General features: G+C 42.8%; 1 pseudogene; it reads right to left on the reverse strand.

The window, feature by feature from the left end:
* Positions 1-861: 861 nt before the first annotated feature.
* Positions 862-4,815, reverse strand: LOC148538131 (uncharacterized; annotated as a pseudogene).
* Between the last annotated feature and the right edge of the window lie 3,382 nt (positions 4,816-8,197).

Here is an 8,197-nt window from a genome sequence, read left to right on the forward strand (position 1 = left end):
ACCCTTTGAGGCGATGGCTCTTCAAGGGCTTCACTCAACATCTCCCACTGTCTCCGGACCAAGTTCAGTTCACCCACACTCTCAGCTCGGCCAGGATGGAGGTGGAAAATGCCTTTGGTAGACTGAAGGGGCGTTGGCAGTGTCTACTTAAACACAATGACATTGGCCTCACCCTGGTACCAGATGTGGTTGCTGCATTCTGCACAATGTCTGCGAGCTCAACAAAGAACACTTTTTACCAGAGTGAAATGTGGTGGACTGTGACCGGTATGATTCTCCGGTAGAAGCAGCAGCCTACGAGGGGGAAACAACTAGTGCCAGTGCTGAGGTCATCCGTAACACCCTCACTAGTAACTTACCTACTATGACACAGTGGAGGACACAAGGGTTCTATAGCAATCAAAGTTTTGTTTTATTTGTTAGGCTCATGTTATGTACATGTTACCTCACATGTAACACCTTCAATATAACATGTTTACATTTAAAGTGCTTCTTTTATTATTGGACAAATATGCATTAGCCTTTAACAACATAACCTTTTATGCATTCAACAATTTAAATGTGTATACAGAGAATAGAAAAATAGGTTCTTCTGTCAGGCACTCTAAACTATAATAGGGGAGGCACCCCAACTATTAGAACTGTGTTTCAGGGCCACCCTTTGAACCGATACATATATAATTTGGTAATATAGCAGCCACACATGGCAGAAAGCTCTAGACGGGATACACATGAATTACTGCAAAAGTAGGAAACAAAACATAAGTTATTCTTTGGCTATGTACACAAATTCACCAAATAGAAGACGTAATGTGTGTACATTTTAAATTACGTACACCCCCATATATACACGTAGCTGAGTTAAAGGCCACACATTGCCCTGAGCTCTTGCCAGGCCTGTTAAGTGCAGGATACACATGATTGACAAAAAAGCAGGCCTGAAATTAAAAAAAATATAAACTGGACAGCAAACATGAAAAACATCAAACAAGTCTACAACTGTCTGTAGGCAGTGCTGACAATAGTGTCAAGTGGACTGTTCTGAATAGTGCCATCTGAATAACTATGCACTCTGCCATCCTGTGTATTAATCCCCGTGCCATCTGCATAAGTATGCACAGTGCCATATTGATTAGTATTTCCTGTGCCATCAGGACTATTATGCACAGTGACATGTGGAGTGCTAGGCACTATGCCCTCTGGACTGGTATTGGCATGTGGACTGCTCTGTACAGTGACATGTGGATTACTATTTCCTGTGCCATCTGGATAACTATGCCCTGTGCCATGTGGAGCAGCATGAGGTGGATTGGAGGGGTTGGTTTGCATAAATGGTAGCCCTCTGCTATGCTGTTGGTAATTTCTAACAGCACCCTCAGAGTACTGAGGAGGATACATTAGATAAAGTTGCGGAGTGTGTAATCTAGACACCAGACCGTTGAGGAAGGACATTGGTGCCTCTCTGTTTTCCCGTGAAATTCGTTCGTGTAGACCAACAAGCTGACTGACAAAGGAGTTTTGTAACTCTCTCTCATTGTCAAAGAAGCACTGGAGTCGGGCATCCTCCTGTGCCTGGAATTCAGCATCGGAATCTCGCAGCTGATTGACCAGGATTCTTGTCATTGTGCGTGTTGCTCGCTCCATCTTGGATGTTTTTTTTTTCCATTCAGGTACATCAAAGACTAGAAGTAGAAGTAAAGAATAAATACATTTTCAAATCAAATCAAAGCAGTGATATCAGCATATATGTGCTTGTGTAACACCCCGCAATCAGAAATGTATTAACATTCTAGTACACACATACCTTTCTGGACTGAGGTGGGACCTTCTCTTTAGCTCTTCAAATACACTTCCTAACTTTATTTAGATACTTCAACAGAGAGGTGAGGATGTTTCTTTCCCAACCACAATCAAACAAGTGTTATAGGAAAAGTTGGTTTTATTTAACTGGAAAAGAGTCACTCAGGCAAGTCACGGCTAAAACAATTGTTCACAGAAGAGTTTCCTATAACATGTCAACTTCGGTTATAAACATCAATAGTAATACATGGTCACAATATATATTTGTCTATTTTCTTTTGTATCAACAATTAGCCTCTGTACCTATTACAGATATTTACCATATACAATTATTACATATTTTAACCTGCTTTTATAAATTAGTGTAAACTTTCAGTTCTAACTACAGTATTGTATCTTATTTTGCATAAGTATATATTCTCCGATATTCTAAAAGGTTTATCGAGTCCAACTCCGTTGTCCCTATTCCCTGTTTCAATAAATAGGACAGGCCATCGTTGGTGCACTTTTCTTAGGTTACTTAAAAGCCCAGGAATTTATCAGAACGCGTCTGAGCATTTGGCGGCAATAGTTTCATTAAAGTCTAAAATCTGTTTGAGATGTTTCCCCTTTAAATGTTGCTGCATCTTTAAAACTCTGCTTAAAGGTCCATGGTCAGTTGAGGTTTTCTGGAATACTGTGTACAAGGATGTACATGGGGCTATTGGGTCCTCAGGAGATTTAAACTAAGTCTTTGTTATTTTTCTCTGCATTTGTATCTTCAGTTACAGTACCTTTAGTATAGTTGCATTAAGAATAGTATTAGCTATATAGATATCTATATAAGTATATCAGCCTTTTTCATTTCTCCTTTTCGCCCACTTTCTAGTAGCTTGGCAACTAGGCTTACAGTCTATTACTGCTATCTCTCTCTGGGTAATTGCTAATAATGTGCGAGTTTAATATTGAAGCTTTTAAATAAATTCTCTCTCTGAGTTCATTAGAGACAAATACTTCTTACTTGGGTATAGTGAGGCACAGGCTGTGTGTGAGGCTGTGATAAGTAAGAGATACCTCTGTCTGCTGTCCTCAGCCCATACACTGCTCCACCATGAGTCCCTTTAGGCTGTACCTCAGTGACTGCCTGAATATGTTGCTTCAATCCCCTCACAGGGTAGGAGTACATCTGTTCCCCGCAGTGATGACATTGGGGAGTCACGTTTTGCCGAGTCTGCCTCAATCACTGCCCAAAAGGACTGGCTAGTCCTAGAGGTGTGTAGGATAGACCCCTCACACCCTCCTCTCAGCTCTCCAGTATGGCTGTCCTCAGCGCCTCCTCATAGCTCTTCCCTCCTAGACAGTTACCTCAGCTCTGCCCTGACCAACTGCTACTGGCTTACAACTGTCACTTGCGATGCACTGGTGACCTGCTCCTGACCCCTTTAGAAGCTGCAGTGGCTGCTGGGAATTGTAGGGGTAACACACAGGGGGAGTAATAGTTCACTGTTAATGGACATTTACATAACATAAATTGTGTGTCTGTCCCTTTAATTTTGAAATGGAAAGTTTTCCTCTTGCTGCAACTTTAGTGTGTGTGGTTGCCCGCATTCTCCACCATATTGTGACACAGTTAGGTTAGGGGGTCCCTCTCCTGGGTAGAGGACTCCTTCCTTTCACACACAGCAGCTGGAAAACAGTACGCCAGACTGGATGCAAGTACAAGCTGGTCGGCGCCAGTCTTTATTGTACAATGACAGAAACAACATAAAGAAAACATAAACATAAATCCTAGCCCTGTCGGGGCACTAACTTCACAGGTAGTTCCCTCACTACCAGAACCTGGCAGGGCCTAATGCCCTCACCAGCAACAAAAGCACAGCACAACACTTAGTTAGGTTTTCAAGTGTCTCTGAGCAAACTCCCTGTCTGCTCTCCCAGGTGAGACAATCAGCCCTCAACACACTAGGCTTATATTGGCCACCCTCAGGTGGGAACCCAATCAAGCCTGTTACCAGGCTGCGAGAACCAAAACCTGGAGTGGCCGTGGGTGGAGCCCTCCCTCTCCTCTCACCAACAACCCCCAGGTCCCAAACCGGCTTTTCAAAAAGCCGAGACTCAAGCCTGCTACACTGCAGACTTTCTCCTGGGGATTTAAAACACATAAGACAGGAATCTGGGATAAATGTCCCTGTCACAGACCACTTTACCAGTGATCCTATCACAATATATATATATATATATATATATATATATATATATATACATGGGCACCCCAGCACAGATAGGTACCCAGAATCTGGGGTACCACACTTGCGGCCTTCTCCCTCCTCCACACTAGCTTCACACTGCAACAGATACACTATGAGTTTAGATTTCAGCATAGTGATACTATAACGACAGGTCAATCTGGCCACTGTTGACATTAGCAATAATTGGATTCTATCTCTAAAGAAGTGGGTGTATAGTACATTAAAAAAAACTTACTGTTCCTACGCAATGTCGGGGTCTCAGTCTGTGCAGGAGTTGATGTCCCACTCTGTGTCCCTGCACTGCTTCCACTCACCTCAACCACACCCTCAACTGTATTGGTGTCTGGGACCCCCCATGGCAACCATCGTATCTGTGTCACTTATCTCTGTGATGTCATCAAAGAGCATTGGTGGCGTCAGTGGGCAGGATTGGCTGTTCTCTGGGGTGATGCTTCGTGAAGATGCACAACTAGACGATGATATGGCAATGGGATTAACCAGTGCAGAATTGCCAAATACTTCATTACACTGATCGTAGTAAACCCATTCCATTCTGGCAGCACCACTTTTCCGCCTGTTATGGTCGTGAACTTTGTAGTATTTGCGTAGCTTTCAGTTTATTCACTACCTGCTGCTGGGTCCGCACAATGCCCCTTGAAGAGCGGATCTTGGCTATGTTTGTGTACACTATCGCGTCCTTCACTGTGCCACTGATCTGTTTGCGGATCTCTTCCTCCCCTCTGACTGCCAGCAGCTCACGGATCTCCTCATCCTTCCAGTGCGCCATGCTTCTCTCTCTCTCTCCTTTTCTGCAGCACATTTGAGACATCAGACGCCAGCGCCACTGCCCCGCCCGCTCAGCCAATCAGCCTGTGCACCGCCATCTCAGCCAATAAGCACTGCTTACTATGCCCAGAGTTGAAAAACTGGGTCGGAGCATTTCAGACAGCCGCCAACCCATGTAGGACCCGGGAAAAACCCAGGTAAATACCTGGGTCGAAGTACCGGGAATTTGATCCCGTGTTGACCCTTTCACACTGAAAATAAACCCGAGTCGACCTGACTAGAGCCGGGAAATTACCGGGTTGTTTTCTCTGTCTGAAAGGAGTATTACTCAGTAATTTGCTAAATAACCTGGGATTTTTCCCTGTGTGAGATGGTCACCCTGGGACTAAATTGCCGGGTCTCCGACCCTGGTGTTTTTGCAGGGGCGTAGACCCGGGAATTAAGTCCCGGGTTGACCCTTTCACATGGAAGAAACCTGGGTTGTTCTGCAAATTACCGGGTAAAAGTGAATTACCCGGGATTTTCATTTTCCTGTGTGAAAGGGGTATCAGAAAGAAAATGGCAAAAAGCCGGGTAAAAGCTGGGTTTTTTGCCATTTTCTGTTTGTTTCTGTCATCCTCCTTGTGGGCGGACATATGCAAAATCAGTGAAATCAGTATGGATTGGCAGAAAATCGGTAGCTTCTAACAGAAAAAAAAAATTGCATAATGTGTAGCACAGATATTGGGGCTTTCAATTTGCTAATAAAATTGCCACGTTTGCCTTCCGATCAAAAAAAATCAGACGGTGTGTACCTAGCTTAACTTTCAAAGATTCACACTGAATGCACTAGCTGTCAGACTTGTTTATAATTTAGCAACTTAACTTTTTACTGCTGCTTAAAACCTAGCCATCTTTAGCATTGTACTTATTTGTACACACGTGATGTATTTAGGGGTAAATTTACTAAAGTGCGGGTTTAAAGAAGTGGAGTTGTTGCCCATAGCAACTAATCATATCTTCTAGATTAGGTGCTAGATAAATAATACGTGAATCTTATTGTTACTATGGGTAACAACTCCAATTCAATAAATCAGCACTTTAGTAAAATATATCCCTTGACTCAAAAGCTATGTGTGTGTACCCCTACTTGAAAGAGACAGACACAGATGAACCTTCTTTCCGTATGAAACCAACAGCCTTAAAACAATCTTGGCACTCCAACATCACGCATCCTAAAATGTCCCCACAAGCTTCAAAATTCTCACATGCAATAATATCCCAATTTGCTAAACAAATAAAAAATGAACACTCTGACACAAACTTTCCTTTAAAATGACCGCACAAGTCAACTTTTAGTATATATCTTGTTATATGCCCCTCAGACCTAAGTACATTACATATTATCCTCCCCACATTCATCTCTCATCAAAAATGTACCTTTACAGCCAGAGCAGGCAGAGGAGGGCATGAGATCACGTGGTACAGAATGCACTGCACTCCCGTGTCTGAGGAACGCTCCGATCAGGACTCTGCTTACCGTAGATGGTAGCCCGCCTCCTGGACATGACATCATGATGTCAAGGGTTTAAGGCAGGGGTGGGGAACCTTTTTTCTGCCGAGGGCCATTTTGAGATTATATATATATATATATATATATAATGTAATTATTCGTGGGCCTGGTGCAGACCACACCCCTTTAGTGTGACATCACACAGGGTGAGGCCACAATCGCCGGTGATTACAGCAATGCCCGGAGCTTCCTGAGGATGCTAAGGGGAGCTGTAAGGGCAGCGATGTGACCGTCTGAAGCATCCTAATGACGCTCCAGGTGGCATTGCTGCATAGATTCTGGCTGCAGGGTGTCATTCTAAGCACCCTGCTAGCCAGATGAGGCTCAGAGGGCCAGACCAAATGATTCCGCGGGCCTTATACGGCTCCCGGGCCTGAGGTTCCACATCCCTGGTTTAAGGGGTAGGGTCGTCGCAGAGCGGCATAGTACAAAGATGCAGCATTGGTCACAGATCAGTAGATTAATGTAGTTCTGGCCACAGGAACTGAGACACTGGAGCCATTTTTACTGCATACAGGATAGCGGGTGCAGGTTGAGACACCCCAAAAACAGTCTCAACATGCCTGGTTTTTAGTCACCACCTCACTCCATTGCCTCGCACAAACGCTCCCTGCCTGTCAATCATTTTGCGACTCGGACGCATGCGCAGATCACTATAATCTATCAACTGCGTAAACATTAACATTATGTCCATCTCTGAATCAGGCCCATAGTTATTCAATTTAATCATTTAGAGCTGGTTTCACATGTCTCGCCCTGGTAAGTGATCGCAGATGCCAGGGCACCGAGTAATAATGTCAGCAAAGTGGAGATGTACCATTGTTTCACTTGGTATCAATTTAGATGATACTGGCAGCATTCAAAATCGTTATCGCTTTGCAAATATAATGGAATTACATGCAAGCATTCCTTAATTAAATTATGCTGCAGGGAAGCTTGAGGAACACAATTCTAATGTATTAAAAGCGCCAGCATTGGGTTTTTCCTTTTTGTTACATGCTTTTCAACTTACATGTGTATCAGCCATCAATGTAATTTTTATATATTCATGTTCTGCCTTTTAGTTTTTGCTTTTAGATAAATTCGCTATTAGAGATGCAGATATAACATTCCATGCTTTCACACATAGATTTAAAAGAGAATACCACACACAATGACAGAAACATTTATTTTGTGTATGTTAATCAAAACTAAGCAACGGTGGTTTACAAAGAAGTAGAAAACTAGCAGCCAAAAAATCTGTAATTATAGTATATTTCATGTGGTATATGCTCCTATTTTTGGAACCTTCCTGATTTAGATATAGCCAAGATAAAGAAATAGGACATAGCCAAAGCAGACCTATTTTGAATACACTGGTATACGAAAATACCAATCAATTGAAAACAGATCAAGGCAACAATCGACAATGTCTATCAAAGGAAAGTGACAACACGGCTATATGCTGAGGGCAGGGGCACATGTGTTTTGCCTGTTCTATGACAATTGCCAGCTCTTACTCATGGGGACACACTGCATCCTGGGCTTATTTAATGATGCTGACACTGCCTGCTACTGTATATGACATAATCCTCTGGTTGGCACTATTAATTGACACTGTTAGACTATAATCAGGAGGCAGGTTGTATACTACTTATGCTGTTTATAGCCATTCTTTGGGTGCATTTTTGGATTGTGCAGTATCTATAATTATTCTAAAATGGGCCTCGGGCATGGAAGAGCTCTTTAATCCATATTCCCCATTTCCTTTTACCTTCATTAATTATTTTTGGGTAACTCATTTTCAGTCTTTGTATCAAGTCAACTATTTTTGATATATTAAAATTTAAAT

Source organism: Taudactylus pleione, unplaced genomic scaffold, assembly GCF_031769625.1.
Source record: "Taudactylus pleione unplaced genomic scaffold, aTauple2 ptg000041l, whole genome shotgun sequence".
Taxonomy (NCBI): domain Eukaryota; kingdom Metazoa; phylum Chordata; class Amphibia; order Anura; family Myobatrachidae; genus Taudactylus; species Taudactylus pleione.